Source organism: Castor canadensis, chromosome 6 (assembly GCF_047511655.1).
Source record: "Castor canadensis chromosome 6, mCasCan1.hap1v2, whole genome shotgun sequence".
In the NCBI taxonomy this organism is placed as follows: Eukaryota; Metazoa; Chordata; class Mammalia; order Rodentia; family Castoridae; genus Castor; species Castor canadensis.
Window position 1 is genome coordinate 126,685,626 of NC_133391.1, and position 22,098 is coordinate 126,707,723.

The window sequence follows — 22,098 nt, forward strand, 5'->3', positions numbered from 1 at the left end:
ACTAATGGGCTGGAACAACTTGAAAAAGGTTTTACAGAAGAGGAGAGATTTATAGTGGCACTCAGATCGGAGAGATTACATGGGCAGGAGGAGAGGTAAAACTTCTTTGGGGAAAAGGCATGAACAGGAGCACACGTGTCAACCTGAAACACATCTTCCCTTGTAGCAGGGCTGGGGGTCCTGCTGAGGTTTTCAAAACTCTATAGAAGGGTCTGGAGGGAGTTAAGTGAGTTGTAAGAGACATGAGTCATGGATAGCCATTTATTCAGTCTTTCAATAAACATTTACTGAAGGCTTATTATGTGTCAGGTACTGTTCTGAGATCTGCTAATGCCAAGAAAAAGAAGGGTATTTTTTCCCTTGCTCTGTCCGTTCTGCAGTGTTTGATTCCTTCCAAGACAATGGCTTATCCCAAGGAGCCCTTTTCAAAGGGGCTCTACCTCTCACCTGGGCTCCCCTAATGTCATTTCCTCTCTTTCCGTTTTCAGGCCTTTGAGAAAAGAGAATGGAAAGAGTGGCCAAGGTACCAAGCAATTATTTTGTTGTGTGATTGTCGAGGTATGTACACTTGATGTACAAGCCCCTGGGAGCTCATCTAAATGAGACTCAGGTGGAGGTTGGGGCAGTGAAGGATGACTTCCTGGAGGAGGTAACACAATCTCAGTTCCAAAGTGTGAACTGGGGCTTTACAATTGCATTTTCATTTATTTGTATCTGTCCTTGCTGCATTCTGAAAAAGGAAATAAGATGCCTGGCTTACACACACAGAGCAGAATCAAAAGAAACCTAGATAAAACTTGGGGGGGGGAAGAGGTGAGGGGACTTGTTTGCCCTTTAAGTGTATTACTGCTTTTGATCTCAGAAAAGCTCTGTAAGGTTGCAGTTTTATTCTCATTTTATAAATGAAGAAGCTGAGACTCAGTGGTTAAAGTACTTTGCCCAGAGCACACAGTCTTGACAGGCAGTGGCAACAGAACTGATCCAGGCTGGTTTGACTCCAGAGCCAGTGGTTTTTCTATCGTGTGCCCAGGCACAAGAGATGAGTTTGAGCTCTGTGGAGCTTGCTGCTTTAGGTGCTTCCCAGGTTAGTACAGGACAGTGGTGCATTTTGAAGAACTGAAGACTCAGGGAGGGGAACTAGAAAAGCCTTCCAGGCAGAAGAGTTAGTGTGTTTAAAGGAAGAGGAGGATGAGAGAGCATTTCATGTTGGAAGAGTAGGAATTAGCTCATTATTCTTGGCAGTGCTAAGAGGAGTGGTGAGAGGTGGGGCTTGGAGGTAAACAAGGGCTGAATTGGAGGCTCCTTATATTCCTCCACTTGGAGGTGGTGAAAGATAAGTAGGGAGCTTAAGCACAGAGCTACAAGAGTGGCTGAGAATTTTGAGAATCCCAGTGGGACAGCAGTGTGAGTATGTCTGCGCCAGAACAAGATTGGAGGCAGGGAGACTGATTGGGGGCTTGCTACAATTGTGGGGCAAGAGATGGTAGGATGGGAGGAAAGGGGTTCAAATTGGGAGCTGTTTAGAGAAACATTAGGAGAGTAAGGCGACAAATACTCCGTTGGGCAGCTAGCTAGGTAATGTCATTAATGAGACAGGGGATGCTGAGAAAGAGCTAGTTTAGCGTTTGGGGGCAATGAGTTCACAGGATGATCACCATGGGTAACTAATAAAGAAAACAAATTAGCTTTTCTACTTTCCTGTTCTAATTGTGAATTTAGAAAAAAATATAGCAGCTCCAGAGAAAAAAATTCTTTGTCAATAGTTAATTTTTTATTGTGTTAAGCCTTACTATTTTTATTGCAAAAGTAATTTATATGCATAAAATTTAGAAAATACAGATGAGCCCCCCAAACCTCTAAATTATTACACAAACACAATTTTACAATGACTTGTAACATTTTGTTATATACATTTTCAGTTGTTTTTCTAAGCACACATATGTATATGTACATGTTTTCTAAAAACTTATATAGTGTTCCCATGATTAAATATATCATGTACATCTTTTAATAACATTAATAATTCTATAACATCATTTTGGGAACTTCCGTTTGTGAATGTACTATATTCTATCAAACTGTGCTCCTGTTGTAGATACTTAGGTTATTTCAAAATTTTAACTGTTATAAACAAGACTGCAATGAAGTAATTAAAATTTAAATTTACTAATTAACCTTTAACTTTTTCGTAGTGCAGTTTAAATTACAGAATCAAGTTTGGTCATACTTTGTTTTTATAAAATGGTTGTTTTATAAAATGGTTGTACAAAGAAGTTGTTTTTAAAGTGATTTAAAAGAAACTTATGATGTTCTTCTTAATTCTCAGGTATGAGAACAAATTGATATACATGTATATTAGAGGAAAATAATTATAAAGGAAATTGGCATGGCTATTAAAATGGAAGTATGGAAACTATACTATATATATATATAGATAGATAGATATATACTATACTATAGCCACCTCTATTTTCAGCAAGGACAGAGGCCACATTTCTTAATGGGATTCTTTTGCTTTAATGACTCTCATTGTCTCCCCAAGGGGCATAAAAAATGTTATCAGTTCTCCAGAGTGACCTAGGAATTGATCGACCTTGTAAATAATTGCAATTGTAGTTAAATTCAGCTTCCTTTTGATTGTGTACCATGAATCTTTTGCACATATCTTTAAGATTTCTCTCTTAATTTAGAAGCAACTATTGGGGATAGGAAATATATTGTAGACTGCCTTTTATTGACTGATGTTTGCCCTCTTTCTTGGAGTTCTTACTGACCATGCTCTGTGTCAGTGACTACTTTCTCTGCCCTTGTCTGGGCTCTAATAGGCAAACACCTGAAATTCTCTTTCCCAAGAAAGAAGAGATGATATGTTTCTAGCTTGTCTGGACAAGGTTAGACTTTTGATATCAGCAGAAAAGGGATATAGGAGGCCAGTGATAAAGGGCTGATCTTTCTCCAGACAATAGATTGCATGGATTCCCCCAAAGTATTTGGAAAATCATGAGTAGCGGTAAACTCCAAGACATCTTGTTTGGATGTAGATACATTTCACCAATCTCAACACCCCTTTTCTATTGCAAATATCTTCTCTTTTAAAGTAAAATGAAAAGACAATATAACTTACCATCACACAATTTTAAAAGATGGTAACTTAAGTGTAATATAAAGGAGAAATAGGCAAAGTAATTTATAATAAGCACGCATTATAGTCAAATGCTTGTATTCACACATAGAATCACAGTGAATGTGACAGCTACAAAGGCAGACTGATGCTGGAATGTTGTACTAATAACTCAAATACCACAAGTGGCATAGCCTTTGGAAATAAAATTTCCATCCTGGGTTAAGTTGCAAGTGAGACAACACCCAATTTTCTGTGCATATATGTGGTAGTTACATTCCTGGAAAATTTAATGCATTTAAAACCATTCAAAATATTTGTGTCTTATGTATAAAGTTAGGTCCTAGGCTCAGGTTATTATAAACAGGTTTTTCACCTACATGGATGACATTCAAAACTTGTTTCTGACATACAACAGCTCTTTGTTTGCATGACTGACCTACATTTTATTATACACGTCTCATCCCTAGACCCTGGCCAGTCATAGTACATTCAGTTAGAGCCAAGAACACCCACAGTGGTCCCCTTATGAGGGTGTATTTCCTCCACTCCACCCACAGTGCTAATTGAGCAGATTCTGACTTTGTGTTGACCTGGAAAGATTTGCCCCTGAGACACAGAGAACTGAGTCAACTTGAGTTATCTCTTGATTAAAAAAATATTTTTAAATGTGTGCTCAAGTATACATATAATAAAATTTTACCATTTCATCATTTTAAGTGTACAGTTCTATCTCCAAAGTATTTTCACCTTCCCATTCTGTTTCATTTTCTTTTCTTTTTAAAAGAAATCATGTAGTCTGTTTCATTTCTCATTTTCTTAGGTGTTCTCAGTGGCACCTCTCTTAGGCATTGATCTGTTTCTTGAATTGGATTAGTTCATGTTTCTGACTTGATTTTTTTTGTCTCTGGGTAAGCTGGTCATACTCTGACCCTGCTTGCCTGTGTTGACCTTTCCTGTGCTCTCAGCCTCCATAGCTCCATAGCTCTGTTGCTATGTCTAGGGCTGAGTAACTCCTTGTCACTTTCCATTCCAGAAAATTCACTTTTCCCTGGGTACATCATTTTATATTCATTTGATCCTTTTAGATTTTACATATAAACGTACATTCCTGCTTTGTCTACACCTGTCTAACTGAAACCATGTATTTTTAGGTTACATGGTTACATATTTGGTAGAGAAGACAACTTGAGAGGGTGTAAAGTGTATTAAGACCTGTAATCAGAGGATGGTAAGCACACACCAGCACTGTCATGTATAAGCCAGATGACCAAGTGGGAGAATTGTTACTGCTCTCAGGCTTAATTTCCTCATTTGAAAAGTGAGAGGGCTTTTCAGTAAATAATCTTCAGGTTTTAAAATACAAGTTTATAAATTAATTTCTATAAAAGATAATATTTACTTACCTCATAGCGTAAGTGTAAAATGTAAGCAAAATCATAAAAGTATAAGGTATTACTATATAGCTATTATGGTAATAAATGATGCTTATTACATGTTTTTTAATGATAAAATATACATTTAAACACACCATTAATTGATATTCTCAAAGCATAAGGCTGGTTAATATAATTTGCAAACCAGACATGGTTTGCTTTACTTAGAGAAGATGTGATGCTCATTAAGTGATCGTTAAATGAATGTAGGTGTTGCAGAAAAGTTCTGCAAATCCTCAATTCTGGGGTATTTAGGGAATAGTAACCCTCGGATACTTAGCAGAAGACTAAGATTTGGAAGTCCACATGGAAGTCCTGGTGCATCAGCAGATGTGTGAGTTGATTTATGCCTGCTGCTCTGACAACATAGCTTGTTTTTATTGTCCTGTAGGAACGCTATTCTAAAAGTCAGGCTAACAGTGATATTTTTCTATGAAAAGAAAGGCTATGACCCAAAGGAGCTATGATAGGAGACCCAAGGAGTCAGATATTATCAGATGTTCTGCTCCCATTTACAGAACCCTTCAAATGTTTTAGGTTGGTAGTCAGAGGTCATGGTCCCAGCAGTGCTATGCTGAGCCATACTGGAGCCTAAGGCAAAAGGAAGAATGTGTGCTCTGTACCATGTAACTGTTTACACGGGTTTATATATTTTAAAAATTGCTTATTGACTTTAATGAAAACATTATTATTTTTATCAAAATGTCCATTAAAGCCAGAAAGGTAAATTTATAATAAACTTTGTTTTTGGTATAAATAAAATATCTGAACATAAAATAATGGGAGTTTTAATATACTTAATTTTCAGTTTTTTAGTATTTTTCAATTACCTTAATGTTCTGGACAAATCATGTGTGTAAGGTATTTTTACTTAGCCTGTAACATACTTAATCATTAAAAAAACATGAAAACCATGTACATGGGAGTGAACATTTTTCCTTCTGCTTTAGGTTCCACTATAATTTGGAATGGTACAATTAGCTCTTGTTTTTACTTAAAATATTGTTATTTTGTTCATCATGAATTTTTTTCATTAATTTAGATTTTTTTCTGTAGTATTGGGTTTTGAATTCAGGTCCTTGTGCTTGCTAGGCAGGCATTTTACCTCTTGAGCCCTACTCCAATCCCTCTTTGCTTTGTTATTTTTAGTAGGATTTCACATTTTTTGTGCTGGGCTAGCTTTGGGCCTTGACCCTGCTACTTATGGCCTCCTAAGTAGCTGAGATGACATGAACACACTACCATGCCCAGTTTATCAATTGAGATGGGATCTCAGTAACTTTTACCAAGCCTGGCCTGTGATCCTCCCAGTATGTCATCCTCCTGAATAGCTGGGATTACAGGCTAATTAATTTAGATTTCAAAAATACTGAAATACGGGCAACAGTGGTTTATTTCTGTAATCCTAGCTACTCAGGAGGCAGAAATAAGGCGGATCGATGCTCCAGGTCTGCCTGGGCAAAAAGTTTATGAGACCCCATCTCTTACAGAAAAAGCCAGGCATGGTAGCTTGCACTTGTCATCCCAGCTACTTCAGAAAGTGTAAATAGGAGGATTGTGGTGTATGCTGGCCCTGGCAAAAAGTGAGCTACTATCTCAAAAATAACAAGAACAAAAAGGGATGGAGGCATGGCTTAGGCAGTAGAGTATCATCTAGTAAGTATGAAGCTCTGAGGTCAAACTGCAGTTATTACTCTCAAACCCAATATTGAATTGAAATGTTACTTGCCTTAATTACTGAGTTTTTGTGCCCCCCCTTAGACTTTGTTCTTGAGTGTGTTTCACTTGCCTTAACCTAGTCTTTGGTCTTGGGCTCAACTTTCCATCCCAGCAAACTATAATACAGGAACTGCTACAGGAATGAAAGCTGTGCTCACTGTGCTATAGGGACATTCAAAACCAACTACAGTCTGAGTCCAGGAGGCAACATGTTCTAGGTGGGGAGAAGGGGAAGATATAAGCTTTGGGGTTGGACAGAGTTGAAATGACATCCTGGCTAGCCTCCTTAGCAGTTTGGATACTTACTCATTCTGAACCTACTTTTTTATTTGTAAAAGGGATAAATGGGAATCTGTGGGAAATCCCCATATATGATTAGATGCACATACTAATCTTTGGTAAGGGAAATTTTGAGTTGCTGTTGACCCCCATGTAGCCATAGCTCATAATAGTAAAAATAATTTTACTTACGGTGTCACATATTGGCATGGTTTTTACTGATTTGTTCTTATATGATTTTATGTCTAGAATATAAAAGAAGGAGCAAAAATATATAGTAGAATGCTGCATGGAGGGAGAAAATCTGTTGACCATTATGTTAGTCACTTTTTTGTTGCTGTGACAAAATAACTGAATGAAACAATTTAAAATGAGGAGGAATTTACTTTGGCTTATGGTGTTAGGGGTTTCCATCTGTGATCGGGCTGGCTCCATTGCTCTTTGACCCATGGTGAGGCAGAACTTCATGGCTGGGAGGGCATATAGAGCAAAGCTGCTCACTTTATGATGGTCAGGAAGCACAGAGATACAGAGAGAGAAAGAGAGAGAAAGAGAGAGAGAGAGAGAAAGAGACAAGAAGGGGCCAGGGACAAGGTATTCCCTGTAAAGGCATGACTCTAGTGACCTATTGCCTCCAACCAGACCCTCCCTCCTATACTCATTCAGTTATGAATGGATGAATCCATCGATGAAATTAGCATCCTTATGATCCAATCACCTTTCAATAGCACCACTAGGTGGGAACCAATCCTTCAACACATGAACCTTTGCAGGCCATTTAAATACAAACCATAACAGCCATACACACTGAACAAGAAAAACAATTCACCTCTTATTCACAGCACCAGGAACAGAACAAGAGCTTTGGTTTGTTTCCTAGCTATAATGTTAAAGAAGATAATCGATATGTTAGGACGCATATTCCTCACCTGATCTTTTTCCTAGCACACCATCCCTCTCTTGTGAATGTTTTCTAGTAATTTGGCTGAGATGTCTGTATTTTTTACTCTTACATTTACCTATCTCCTTGTCACTAGAAGGAAGCAGATGTGAGCATAACTCTTCCATGTCACCTCTTTCCTGTGAATGGCTTTCTCTATCTATATGACTTTATAGAAATAGCCACATTCTTATAGAACTTTGCTTTCCATCCTGTTAACTAGTCTGGTGGTTAGGGGCTTCACACAAACTAGGTCCTGGACTTGGAAGCTTTTCTCCTGGCAGAAGAAGCTTTAGGAACAAATATTGGAAACTTGTTGGTTGTTGTAAGTTGAATTGTGTTCTCCAAAAAGGGTATGCTGAAGTCTTCTGCACAGAACTTGAGAATGAGACCATGTTTGGAAATAAGTTTTTTTATTGTATTATTCTTATACTGGGGGTACATTATGACATTTACAAAAATTCTCACAATATATCGTAGTTGGATTCATTCTCTCCATCATTCTCCTTTAAACAAAAAAGAAAATAAGCTTTGTACAGAGGCAATCAAGTGAAAAAAAAACATTAAGGTGATTAAGACCCTGTCAAATTGGATTGATTTCCCAATGTAAAAAAGTTGGACACAGAGACAGACACATAGAGAAGGAAGGTAAAGTAAAGACACACAGGAGAAGATAGCCATATGAGTGGAGTGATGCTTCTAGAACCCCAGGGACATGAGGGATTGCTGGCAAACACCAGAAGGTAGAGAAGGCAGGAAGAATTCTCCCAAGAGGCATTGGAGAGATCTTATCTTTGCTGACATTTTGATTTTAGACTTTCATTCTCCAGAACTGTGAGAAAATAAATTTCTGTTGTTTAAGTCACCATGTTCTTACAGCATCCCTAGGAACTACAGAGGTGTTTATCATTATGAGGAGAGGGCTAGTAGGAATGTGCAGTTTTTTTAGGGAGTAGACTGCAGAAGACCACAGAGTCTTTATAGAGTTTGAGTCTTGGTTTTGAGTTATTTCTGAGACTTAGATGCATGTCTGTCCTTTCTGTGTATTTGTGATTCTAGCTTCTTGGAGCCTATGAATTACATTTTTTAAGGGGAGTGGAAGGAGAGTTTTCCTAAGTTAATTGAGTTGGGTTTGTGGAATTTGATATGAGACAGATGACATCTAACATCTTAGGTGTTATACTACTTGAAAATTGGGGTTCACCTTTCCTGACACTACAAAACACTGACGTGTTTAATTCCTCACATCAAATTAGAAAAATTTTAATTGCAGAGAGCATCACTTTCTTATATGGGTGTGGAAGGTCTCACACATCTTAGCTTTTAATATTTATTTATTTTGGAAGTACTGGGGTTTGAACTCAGGGTCTTGTGTTTGCCAGGCAGATGCTCTATCACTTGAACCACACCCTCAGTCCTTTTAAACTACTGAATCTGAATGTTTTGGAATATATAAGTAAATGTTTCTTAGTGTGTGATTTTCCTAAATTAATATGAAATGCTAAGATCTTGAGTTGAAAATAGAATATGTGACTAAACTAGCAAAGGCAGAAAATACTATAGGAAATATTTCATTCAATAATGAGCTGAAACTTAATAAAGTTTCTCATTATTTTGTGTCTTTGTTAGCTACCTTTGTGACACTATGGCCAAATACCTAAGAAAAACAATTTAAGTGAGGAAAGATTTATTTTTGCTCACCGTTTCAGAGAGTTCAGTCCATAGTGGTCTGGCTCTGTGTTTCTGGATCTGTAGTGAGGCAATACATCAAGACACCTGAAGGATGTGGCAGAAGAGGTTCATCTTATGGTAGCCAGGTCAGGAAGCAGAGGTATAATCTTCAAAAACATGCTCCCTGTGACCTCCTTCCTCCAACTAGGCCCAAACTCCCCCGCACCCAAAATAGAGCCACAAGCTGGGACCAGGCATTCAATAGAGGAGCCTGTAGGGGACATTTCACATACAAACCCTAAAAGTGCACCCCACCCCCCACTTCCTATAGTTCTGGGATTCCAAATTCTCTATGTCTTATCATGTTGGTGGCCAGACTTGATAAAGAATCACATTTTTTAAACACATTTTTTTTTAATCTCTGGATAATAATAGGTACCTCCCTATTTTGTCCTGATTTATTAAGCTGACAGTACTTTGTTTATACAAATTAGTAAACACTCTAATTTTTATTTTGTTCTCATTTATCAGATTGTGGTGGGACCCTTTTTACAAATAGCTGATATAACTCAGTGAGCTTTCATTTTCTTGAATATATGGAAATGTCCTCTCTAAGGTCATGTTCTCTTAGAAACTGAGTCATAACAGGTTCAGTGAGAGTGTTTATTTCCCTAGGAATAAGGTAGTAAATAAAGATTGTATTCTTGGTCAGGGTATTTGGCACCTAACCAACAGTACAGTTCAAAAAAAGACATGGCAATATAAGATCCTAAAACAATAATAAAAATAGTAAAATTGTTCTTTTGCTTCTATGGGATAGGCCTAATGTATTGTTATTTTGATTACACCAGGGACGCTAATGATTGATGAAATGTGCTCATAGTACTACATGAAAATGTAACTCCACTGTGGCATAAATTTTGCTCTAAAACTAATATATTGATAATAATAAACATTAAGCATTTAACTAGCAACAATTTTGCTTCCTTTTTACAATTCAGAAAAGCTTTTTTGTAGCATTTTAGAAAGCTCAGATTTCTTTAAAACATCTGTCTAGGGAAATTTGAACTAATTTCTCTTTTATTTCTGTCTCATAAAAATTCCCATTAGCAAGCAAGTACATTCAAAATCATTCCATTGATCTTATAATTGTGCTTTATAAAAATATCCTTGAGCTTTTCCTTTCTTTCCTTCAGGCTGAACATGCTGCAGTGGGGTTCTCCATGAGACAAGAATGGAGAGAACTGGGAAGTTAGGGACAACTCTGCTTACAAAGGGATCCTTGTCTCTTTTTATAGTTAAGTAGTGTAGCATACATAAAAAGAAGGGGCTTGAAGTTTGGCTTCATCCTTTTTGTTCTAATCCTGTTTCCAGGAACACATTGTAGAAACTGAAAACTGCCAAAAACTTATTTAAAACTATAGTGTAAAGATTGATCAAAAGATACTCATTTTGTGGCAGAAATCAGTTTGTCACTCTTCTCCAAAACCCAATCAATTTTTGCAAAGTAAAATACCCGCTCCAAATACAACCTATAGAATGGGAAAAAAATCTTTGCCAGCTATTCATTGGACAAGGGATTGATATCTTTATATAACATATAAAGAGCTCAAAAAATTAAACACCAAAAGGACAAATAATACAATTAATAAATGGGCTAATGAATTGAACAGAAAGTTCTCAAATAAGTGCAAATAGCAAATAAATACATGAAGAGATGTTCAACATCTTTACCCATAAAGGAAATGCAAATCAAAATGACACTGAGATTCCATCTCACCCCACTCAGAATGACTATAATCAAGAAAACAAGCAATAACAAATGCTGGTGAAGACGCAGGGGGAAAAGGAACCCTTATCAATATTGGTGGGACTGAAAATTAGTGCAGCCACTATGGAAATAAATATGGAAGTTCCTCCCAAAACTATAACTATAACTATCACATGATTCTGCAGTACCACTCTTGGGCATATTTCTGAAGGAATTAAAGTCAGCATGCAACAGAGATACCTGAACACCCAGGCTTATAGTAGCACCGCTCACAATAGCCAAGCTATGGAATTAGCATAGGTGCCCATCAATACATGAATGAATGAAGAAAATGATATATGTGTATATATGTTATATAAATATACACACACATATGGAGTATTAGTCAACCATAAAGAAGAATGAAATCATGTCGTTTGCAGGAAAATGGTTGGAACTGGAGATGATGATGTCAAGTAAAGTAGAATCTATGCAGAAAAAAAGTATTGCATGTTTTCTTTCATCTGTGGAATATAGACCTAAAGAAAAAGAATGTAAAAGGATGACTAGTTGGTGGGGGAAGGAGAAACCAGCAGGAGCAAGTGAGGACAAAAGGAGAGGGCAATGAGGGTGTGTGTGAATATTATTGAAGTACTTTATATGCAGGTACAAAAATAGAATAATGAAACCCATTAAAATTGTAAATTAATGGGGAGGGAGATAAGAAAGGGTAACAGAGGGAGTGAATTTGATTAAAGCACATTGTTTACATGTAGGGATATATCACACTGAAACCATTTGTATAATTAATATACACTAATAAAAATATCCACCCCAAATTTGATCCTACCCATCTTAATATTTCCTTGATACCTGCTAGTCCTATCAGTTCAATATCATGCTGAGGACATAAATGTCCACTCAGATTTTGGGGCAGGAGATCAGTTCAATTTACCTGCTACAGTTGTTTTTTTCCAGGGACATTTTTTTTTTTTTGGCAGTGCTAGGGATTGAGCCAAGGGCCTTGCACATACAAGGTAAGTGCTCTACCACTGAGCTACACTCTCAGTCCCCCATGGACATTCCATCAAGTCATAGGAAAGTTAAACTTTGCCTTTTTCTTCATCACTTCTCCTATCAGCTTGTCTATTGTCCTCTTATGTCCTAACCTAACCCTGGAGAGAAATTTGACCCTTAGAGTAGCTACAATATATTGAGCATTTAATATGTGCCAGGTGTAAGGCTAAATATATGTACTATTGCATTTAACACCAATGTGATTAAAAGATTCTCAGTCTCATTTTCCAGTTAAGTAAACTAAGGCTCAATAAATTTCATTAAGTTGCCCAATATTACACAATTAGTAATAAGTTGTGAGGTGAGATTCCAGCTTGTCTATCTCATATCCAGCCTGTGGTCCTAATCACTGTGCAGGATGATCTTTGCATTTGGGCAGTCCTTTCCTGGGTACCTTGGTGTTCTTTTGACACATCTCTGACTTCTGAGATGTCTCTTGTGGCAATTATGCTTATGACTTAGCTTAATATTCTCTGTATTCAAACTTAACACTCACAACCAGTGTCATTGGATGCCTTTTAGGGCAAGAAAGTCCATTTTGAAACCAAAGTTCTCCAGGGAGTTGAAGGCCTCCTTAGAAACAGTGTAGTTATCTTCATTGCTATGGAAGAAACTTAAAAAATCCTGGTTCCTTCCGCTTCTATTCTAAGATGGGTTTTGGCCTTGCTGCTTCAGAAATTCTTCATCCTCATTTAGACTCCGAGGGAGTGGCAACCCAGCCTCATTCTGCTCATAGCAGGCGCCCTCCTTGCTCTGCTCCCCCGGAAAGCTAGCACCAAGAGTGGACAGCTGCAGGGCCCACAATGTAGGGGCGTGAATGTCCCCAGACAGGACATACTCTCAACCTCTGTGGCAAACCCAATGGCTGCTTTCCTGTTTTAGTCACATTCTTTAGCTAAACCTTTTGGGTGTGGCTAAGACATTCTGTGCCCTGAAATTGGAAGTGGTTTTGAAAAGTGGCCTCAAGTGTTAGAATCCAAAGAGCTAAGCTTCCACATTCACTTACAATTATATGTAGCAAAGATATCTTTCTCATGGTCTGTTTTTCCCTCCTTCTATGTGAAAATGCTGTGTATCTTATTAGTATTCAAAGTGGCTTAAATTCCAAGTACCACTCATTAGGGGTGTTGATCTCTAAATACATAGATGTTTCTGTCTACATATTCAGATAGTGAGTGGGAGGGAGGCAAGAGAGGTCAAATTCACAGCTTGTTTTTCTTCATTTTCTTGCATCAGACTCTCTTTGTTTTCCAGTTTATGATAGTATCTCAGAATCTAGAACTAACCTCTACATGCTTCTTTGCTGAAGTCTTTTTTGTTTTTGTTTTTGGCAGTACTGGGGTTTGAATTCAAGGCCTCTTGTTTGCTGAGCAAGTCCTCTACTACTTAAGCTACATCCTCAGCCCTTTTGCTTTTAGTTTGCTCCTCAGATAGACTCATGCTTTTGTTGGGAAGGAGCTCAAACTGCGATCCTCTTGCCTCCTCCTACCTCTGTCTCCTTAGTAGGCATGTACCACCATGCCTGGCCCCCCTAAGAATCCTTTTAATACCTAATTGATGATAACAGGACTTAAAGTGGAGTTGTAGGAGAACTGTGAGCATAGTAAGTAGACAATGTGTTTATTATCATCACATGGACAGCAAGCCATATTCACCTATGGATAGGTTGGAAAGCTACTGACATGAGATCACTCTCTCAAAATAGATCTTCTAGAATCATGTCAGGGTGGTATAACTTCCACCATTCTGGACTTCTTTTATGAAGTCAATTTTTCCCATGCTGGTATTAACAAACATATGGTGCAAAGAGCTCAATGCTCAAATAAATTTGGGGAATGTTGGTGTTAAATGAGGCTAAGTAATTTTCTTAATATCAGGCTTCCCAGAGCCTTTAACATGTGAGTGTGCTTATAACTGCTCACAAAGGGGCCCATCATGTCCAGTGCTTCCTAGGGTTTGACTACAGAACTTATTTTTGTCATAGTTAATTAGTACCTCTTAGTACACAGTTCAAACAACCATGGTGCAGGAAACACTCTAAGTCTTTATCAAGAGCTTTGAAGATTCTTGTGAAAAGTACATACATTATCCAGGAGGAATGCAGTTGACAACCATTATTGAATAAAATGGCTAAAATTAGCTGGTTAATCTCACTTGGCAAGACTGGAGGACTGAGCCTCCAGCTCCCTCTGTCTTCAATATGAATCCCTATTTTGTCATTACTGTGTGACTACAGCTCATTTCTGATCCCATTGCTCCTCTTTCTGTCCCTGTAACTTACAAACCATTATAGGGTTATGGCACCCATCAAAAAAGATAATTGAAAGGATGTAGCAATGGCCTCCCTTCCACAGCCCAGTCCTCAGCAATATACTGTAAGAAGCTTCTCTATTTCAGACATTCTCTGGTTTAAAAAGAGGGAAGACTTTCCTCTTCAACCTAACTGACTTTAATCTTGACCTAAATCTTCTTATTGCTTTTTCACCTCTGAAAAAAGCCACCTTAATCAAACATAACTGCTGAATATTGGGCAGAGTGGGAGTGAGGTGGCAGAGAATTAATAGGAATTAATAGGAAAAATGCTGAGGGATATTTCATGCTAACCCTTCCTGGGAAGTTTTAAAGAGGCAGTAGTTATTGTGAAGGTAGAATCTTTGTGTCTTGACTTCGGTTTTGTAGAAAACTTTTCAGATGTCTTGACTAACTTCGAAGGCACAAAGACAGATAATTAGGACATAACTTGGTAGTGATGAAAAACGAACTCACTTAATACATTTGTAATCTGTTATAAAAAAAGGCAGAACTTGGGCCTTTTCTCAGTGATGTAGAACACAATCAGCAAACTTCTGAATGAACTTTCAAAATTTTGTTCTTAAAGTTCGGTTAGGTGCTATGCCTTCATTTAATTTTTTGTTTAAAAAGCACTTCCATACTTCTTATACAAACTGTTATTTTTTTTTCAACCATTATGGAAAACAATATGGAGGCTCCTCTGAAAACTAAAAATAGAACTGCTATATGATGCAGCAATACTACTCCTAGGAATATACCCAAGGAATGTAAGTCAGATTACAATAAAGGCACCTACACACCCATTTTTATTGCAGCATTATTCACAATAGCCAAGCTATGGAACCATCCAAGGTACCCCACAACTGATGAATGGATTGAAAATGTGATATTTATATATAATGGAATTTTACTCAGCCACAGAGAAGAATGAGATTTTGTTGTTTGCAGGTAAATGGAGGAACTGCTGGAGTACATTATCTTAAGTAAAGTTAGTCAGGTTCAGAAGGCCAAAGGCCACATGTTTTCTCTCATATGTGGAATATAGACCTAATAAAAATACAAACAATATTGTGAAAAATAGATCATGATAAGGGGAGGTCAAACATGAGAGAGGAAGGGTAAAATAAGGAAGTTAAGGTGAATATGGTTGATGTACTTCCTATACAAGAATGAACATAAGCAATTTTAAACCTGTTGAAAATACCATAAGAAGGGGACTAAGTTAAAAAGGAGAAAAATAAAGGAGATGAATCAATTTGGCTTACAATACATATATACACGAAAATGTCACAAGGGAACTCCCTGTATAGCTATCTTAAACAAACAAAAATAATACTTTTTTTTTCTTTTACAAAATCAGAGATCAGGAGGGCAGAACAGGTCCTGTCTGAGGAGTTAGTACCAGTGGAGGAGGAATGAGATGGGGAAAGGGTGTGGGAGGGTGAATATAGTACAAATACAGTGTACACATGCATGTAAATGGAAAAAATACACCTGTTGAAACTATTTCTCAAATGGGGGGAGGAAGGATAAAGGAGAATGAGGGAGGGGGGTGAATTCAAGTATGATATATTATAATAACTTTTGTAACTGTCACAATGTACTCCCTGCACAACAATAAAAAAAAGAGTTTATTTTCCAGAGAAGTTTTAGGTTTATAGAAAAATTGCCAAGAAAGTATAGAGGGTTCCTATATATTTATCCTCTCCTTTCCTTCTTCCTATTAACATTTCCCTTGTGGTATAGTTCTTACAATTGATGAACCAATATTGATACATTGTTACTAGATAAACTTCATAGTCTATATTAGAGCTTATTCTGTTGTACAGTTCTGTGGACTTTGATAGATGTAACAGGTCACATATCTACCATTACAGAATCATATAGAATAGTTTCACTGCCCTAAAAATATTCTGTGCTCCATTTATTCATCCCTGAACTGATCTTTTTTTTTCTCCTGTTTCTACAGTTTCCTTTTCAGAATGTCATGTAGTTGTCCAAATTGATTTTAATCTTCATGATAACCCTATACCTAGGTTTTATTACCTTTGCGATAGAGGAGATAAATGCAGTGAGCTGAAATGGGGTGTCTAGTTCCACAGTCCTGCTCAAAGCAGGACAAGAGTCAGCTAACAGTGTGAACTAGTCTGTCAGAGAAAGGGGCTAATTGCTGAGCATGTAGACTGTTAACTTACAGGAGCCTTCTCAGCCCAGGCACTGTCATTTCTAATGGTAGTTTGGAGGAGGAAGATTGCACATCTTCAAAGGAAACTAGATGCATGATATTGCTTCAATGAGGCTCAGAGATGACTTCAGAGATGATGGGTTTAGTGCCCCATAATTAAGAAGGAAGGCCAGTCCCTGGTAGTCTGACTCAGAGGACTTACTGAGTCATCCTGTTTGTCCTCCCTGCTGCTATTTATGGACTTCCCAGTTGCTGATATTTGTTGTTTAAATGTTCACACAACCAGCCTTGCCTAAAGCAGTGTCGCTCATGGGGTGTTGAGAATAAATAGGGTGACAGGTGTTGTGGCAGAGTCATTTTGAAGAATATTTAGTAGCTGATTGTTTTTTTAAAGCTCCACATGCTTAAAATTATATTCTGAAAGAAAATAAAAGCCAATACCCTCTTAGTAGAGACCTGTCGAATACTAAGACTTTCTAGAAGTGCTGGCTGTTGCAGCATTATTAAAAGCCTAAAGAAATGTACTTACTTAAGAAACTTTAGTTCTACTTATCATTAGAAAGAAACAACACTACTCTCTTCATTAAACTGAGTTCAGGTGATTGACATATATATTGCTCAATCAAAAGGAATAACTGAATGAAGATTAACGAAGGGGCTGTTTACAAGGTGTGGGCAGGGTTAAGGGAAGCAATCTGGAGCTAGCAATTGTAGGGAGCTATTAACAACTTCAGATCTATAAGAGAAGGTAGCAGCTCCTAGAACCTAGAGAGGTCTAGTTTAACAGAAAGCCACCTGACTCAACTAGGTCCTTTGGTGGAGGAAAGCAGCCACTGCACACCTAGAGAGAGGGAACAGGGGGAAAATAACCCTTCCTCTTTTTCTCTCATTCTCCTGTCTTCTAGTGATACTTTCCATTGGCCAAAACCCAAATAAGAGAGACTAAGGGAGCCCATCTGATGCAACCCATGTAGGTATTATCTGGACCACTGGGTCAGCAGGGCTGACGAGGGTGGAGTACATGTCATCAACTCTAGGGAAGAGGAATGTGTTAAGGCTTCCAGGGTCAGACAGTGCTAGAATATTTTTGTTAAAATTTGCTTTCTTAAGTCTATATTAATATCAAAGTTATTATAGATTTAATAATTAAAATATTCAGAGGAAATATGTATACATTCTGAAAAATTTAAAGTGACTTTTTATAAGAGTTTGTTTCTTCCCAAAACCCTATTTTGGAAGTCATTTCTAGGAGACAAGAGAAAGGTAGCCTGTGAGAAAGCTGAGTGTAGAGTGATGCAAAACTTTATGACGGGGGTACATTCTTAGGTGATTTCATTGTTGTACAAACACCATAGTGTGAATTTACACAAACTAAGGTGACTACAATGTTATTAGGTTATATAATCTTATAGGACCACTGTTGTCCATAGTTGACTAAAACATTGTTAGTCAGTGTGTGACTGTGAAACTCATGGAAAACCTGAATAAGCCCTCTAGTTTTATTTGTTACTTAGATTTAATTGATTTTAAAAATCACTAATTTTGGAGGCTGCAGATGGCCAATATATTATGAATTTCCCACTAGCTTTGCTATAGATAACACCTCTGATGGTCATGATGATAACAGTTGCTGAGGCTACTTTTCATGGACTTGCAGGCCACTTTTGTTGAAACCACAGACTCTTCTTTTGGATCACAGGTATCTGATGAATAACCTTTTGGTATCAGGGGACCAAAAATTCTATCTTCAGCTCATGCTAACACTGCTGTTTTCTGAATATATGTCCTGTGAAGAACCATGACCATTGCCTATGCACCTGCAACTACTGACTGATCACTTCATCTCCAATCACTTTTCTTCACACCTTCATTTTCCCTTCTTCTTTAACCCATAAATATTGCTACACCTTATGGTTAGAGAGGCAGATTTGAGACTTGCTCCACACGTGGCTGCCTTGTGAATAACCTCTTTTGCAAAATTTATCATTTTGGTGATTGAATGCTGCACAGTGGGCAAAGCAGGGCTTGTTCAGTAACAACTGTATATGGAAAGCATAGTTAAAAATCCATTGAATAATCAAAATAATACAGTTAGGGCTCCAGTTTGCACCATTTAATACTTTAATATTTTCCCAATTTGCACCTAGATTTACTTAAGTTTATTCATTAATTTATTCAGCAAACATATACTATACCTCTGCTTTGTGACTACAGAAGAGTCTACAATAATCCATCTTTTTCTAGTAACCCAGGCCTGCTTTCTCCCAACCACCACTGGCAGGCCTGAGGACAGAGGGTGAGGAAAAGGCTCTGAAGAGGTGACAAGTTAATAGACATCTAAAAGAGGTGAGGAGGGATCCAGGCCTGAAGGTCTGGGGAAGGTTTGGGGAAGCTCACCCAAAGGTCCTGACGTTTGCTTGAAGAACAGCAAAAGGAAGAGAGAAAACAGTGCTAGGAGAACTGACCAAAGCCTGTTCTCACAGGGTCTGTGAGTCACTGAAGGAATTGGAATTGTATTTTAAGGGTAGTTTCTTCTGTGGCGGGAGTTTGGGACACTTAATACTAATTAAAAAGGGCTTAATTGGTGTTTTCTAACTTAGCCTGAAATACATGCAGGAGATTTCCCAGTCTCTTACTCAAAAGATTCTGCATCTCCAAGGCCTAGAAGTATGCATTGTGGAACTCAGACTGAGACTGATTATGTAATATTTAGCAGCACAGCCTAGTGCTGGATGTTTGAAATTGCAAATTTCTGCAATTTCATGCTGCATTCTTCACATGCATTTGTTATGTGCAAAGTAACAATAGTTCCCATCTGTAATACAGCTGATTTTAATTTTTTTTTTTTGTGGTGCTGAGGTTTGAACTCAGGGCCTACACCTTGAGCCACTCCATCAGCTCTTTTTTGTGAAGGATCTTTTTTCAAGACAGGGTCTTGGGAACTATTTGTCTGGGCTGGCTTTGAACCATGATCCTCCTGATCTCTGCCTCCTGAGCAGCTAGGATTACAGGAGTGAGCCACTGGTGCCCAGCTAGAGCTGCTTAAATTGAACCAGTTTAAAGGAATAGCCAAATCCTTTGCAAGTGATTATCTGGAGAGAACACTCAGAAATATCAAGATAAAAATAATTGAAACTTTGTGAGTAGTAATCAACTGGCTAGTACAGTGTTAGCAGTGACACCTTTGAACCCACAGCCTAGTTGATTATTAGGTTGACATAAAGTTAGAATAATTGCAACTGTGCTGGTAAAAATTGAGATAGAGGCCTTTTCCAAAAGTAGTCATAAAAAGCCGACTCTTACTAAGGCAGCAGAGCTTACACTGACCACAGCAGAAAAGCAGTTCGGTCCCCAGGGGTGTGTGCTTCTTTTAACCTTTGCTCTAACTAGACTAGAGCAAGCTCTTGTTAGAATTTTATTAGTTTTTTAGCTCCTGTAGAGCCCACACCCAGATCATCTCACACACAACACTTTGACTCTCTTTATTTTTGCCTTATAGCTATGATACCTTCCTTCCCTGGACTTGCCAAAGAGTAGAACAGAGGCAGCCCAGTATGAGAGCCCTGACCATGTGAGGAGGAGATAGTCAAAGAGGGCGTCTACCTGAGAATATGGATTTTACAACCAGGTGGACAAGAAGAAGCTTCCAGCTTCATAGTGTATTTGCTGGTTTGCTTGTTTCTGTTTGTCATTCTCAGATTCTCCACATGCACTTGCCCTGCACTTGAAGTCCACGCTTTCTCTCATTTAGCACAGGCTTGTATGTGGATTAAAGAGCATCTAGTCCACATTGCTCTTCTTCTGGATGAGGAAACTGAGCAGTGGGTAGAATGGCAGCTCTAAGGTTATATAAACTCACTGTGCCCAATAGTACCCACAGGTCAGCATCTTTTCTGTGACCATCCAGCCTCTCAGCATCTGCCTTTTCTTCCTTCCTCATCCCTAACTCCTCTCCACCCCCACCCCCAGTTTCTCTTTTCTTCTTCTTCTTCTTTTTCTTTTCTGGTGGCACTGGGGTTTGAACTCAGGGCCTCACTCTTGCTAGGCAGGCGCTTTATCACTTGAACTACTCCACCAGCTCTTCTTTGTTTTCTTCTTTCTGCAAGTCTCTTTCCCCATGTCTGTCTTGGCAAGCTGGCTAAGATTAGGAAAGTAAGTCTTTAAAAAAAAAATCCTTTGTTTGAAAATCATTCCAAATGAAACCTCAGCTGTCAAACCTTCACCAACTAAATTATGCAGTGTTTATTTGCGTTACTTCATCTTGATTTATTTTTGTGGGTTAAGCCTCTGACAGGAAAAAGAAGGCTTATTTGTTACAATCCAAGGGAGAAAGATCTGAAAGGAGGAAACAGAAAACAAAAGGAAAGGTGAGCAGAAAGATCACATAACTAATTAAGGGAACACGAAATGCAAATCTGGACATGCCCGCATGTATTTTTCCATTTGGAAACAAACCGAAGAGGTAAATGATGAGTATAGTTATTTTTTCCTTAAGACTTGTTTGCCCTTGCTTGGAAGTGCCTTGGAGTAGATGTTAGTCTGCCCTCTAGTGGTGCCTGAGGACATGTACGTGTATCCTAGTGCCACCTGTGGAGCTTTGGTTGTCCTGGGAGAAGAGCTGCTTGGAAAGCTCACTCTTAGAAGGAATGCAAGAGCTGCTTTCCAGTGAATACGGTAGGTGGAGACAGGCACTGAAAAACTGGAACATAGTCAGCCTTGCTTTCACTTGGCTTAGAGGATTGTTAGGCACACAGTTATTGAAAGTAGGTTTGACTATTATTTGTATTTTCTGCTTGCTTTTAATTCTTGAAAAATATTAAGATATGAAGATCTTAGCCACCTATAGTAACTAAATCCACAGACCTGGCACACCATTTATTGATACTAAATACCTTTGGTGTGCAGAACTTTGAGGTGGGGTACAAAGTTAGTGAGACACAGAACCTGTCCTTAAAACTCACTCTCTGATTGGAAGATTTAATATTATTAATGGGGAGCCTAATATAGGAATTCTGCCCAGGAGGGGAGACAGCTCACTGATTCAACCTATGATGTCTCATTGGCAGTTTCCACTGTGAGAAACTCAGAAAACTATAGAACCAGAGTAGAATTTAAAAGAAATAAAAGTTGAGGGAGCATCTAAACTGGGAAGAGGCAGAGCAGAGAGTTACAGAAAGACGGAAGTGGATTGTGAGCATGGCACTGTCGTAAGAGGGTGGACCAAAGGTCCTTCCTCTCGGGGAGCTTGTGTTGCTTCCTTAGTGATGTCCAGGATGCTCTAAAGCTGGACTGTGTAACTGCTCAGATGACGCCTTTGTTTCCTTATTGCCTCATGCCTGCACTGTCACCCACCTCACATGAGGTCATCCCAGCCTGGCTCTGATCCTCTTCACAGAAAGAGTCTAAGTAAGGGAGGGAGAAGAGGGGGTGAGGAAGTGTGACTGGAAGGGGGAACTCTGCATTTTTAAGTGTAAAGTTCAGTAGTGTTAAGCATCCTTGTACAGCAGATTTCCAGAACTTTCACATTTTGCAAAACTGAAACACTATATTAATTTAAAAATTCCTCCTTTCCCCACTTCAGCCACTCCCTGGAAACCACCATTCTACTTTCTGTTTCTCTGAATTTGA

At 38.3% G+C, this 22,098-nt stretch overlaps 1 long non-coding RNA gene across 1 annotated transcript in view; it reads left to right on the forward strand.

Moving 5' to 3' along the window:
- Positions 1-1,340: 1,340 nt before the first annotated feature.
- LOC141423925 (uncharacterized) overlaps positions 1,341-22,098 on the forward strand; it is a 150,467-nt gene continuing 129,709 nt past the window's right edge. The window contains exon 1 of the long non-coding RNA XR_012448691.1: positions 1,341-1,404. This is a non-coding gene — a long non-coding RNA (uncharacterized lncRNA). The remainder of the gene's footprint in view (positions 1,405-22,098) is intronic.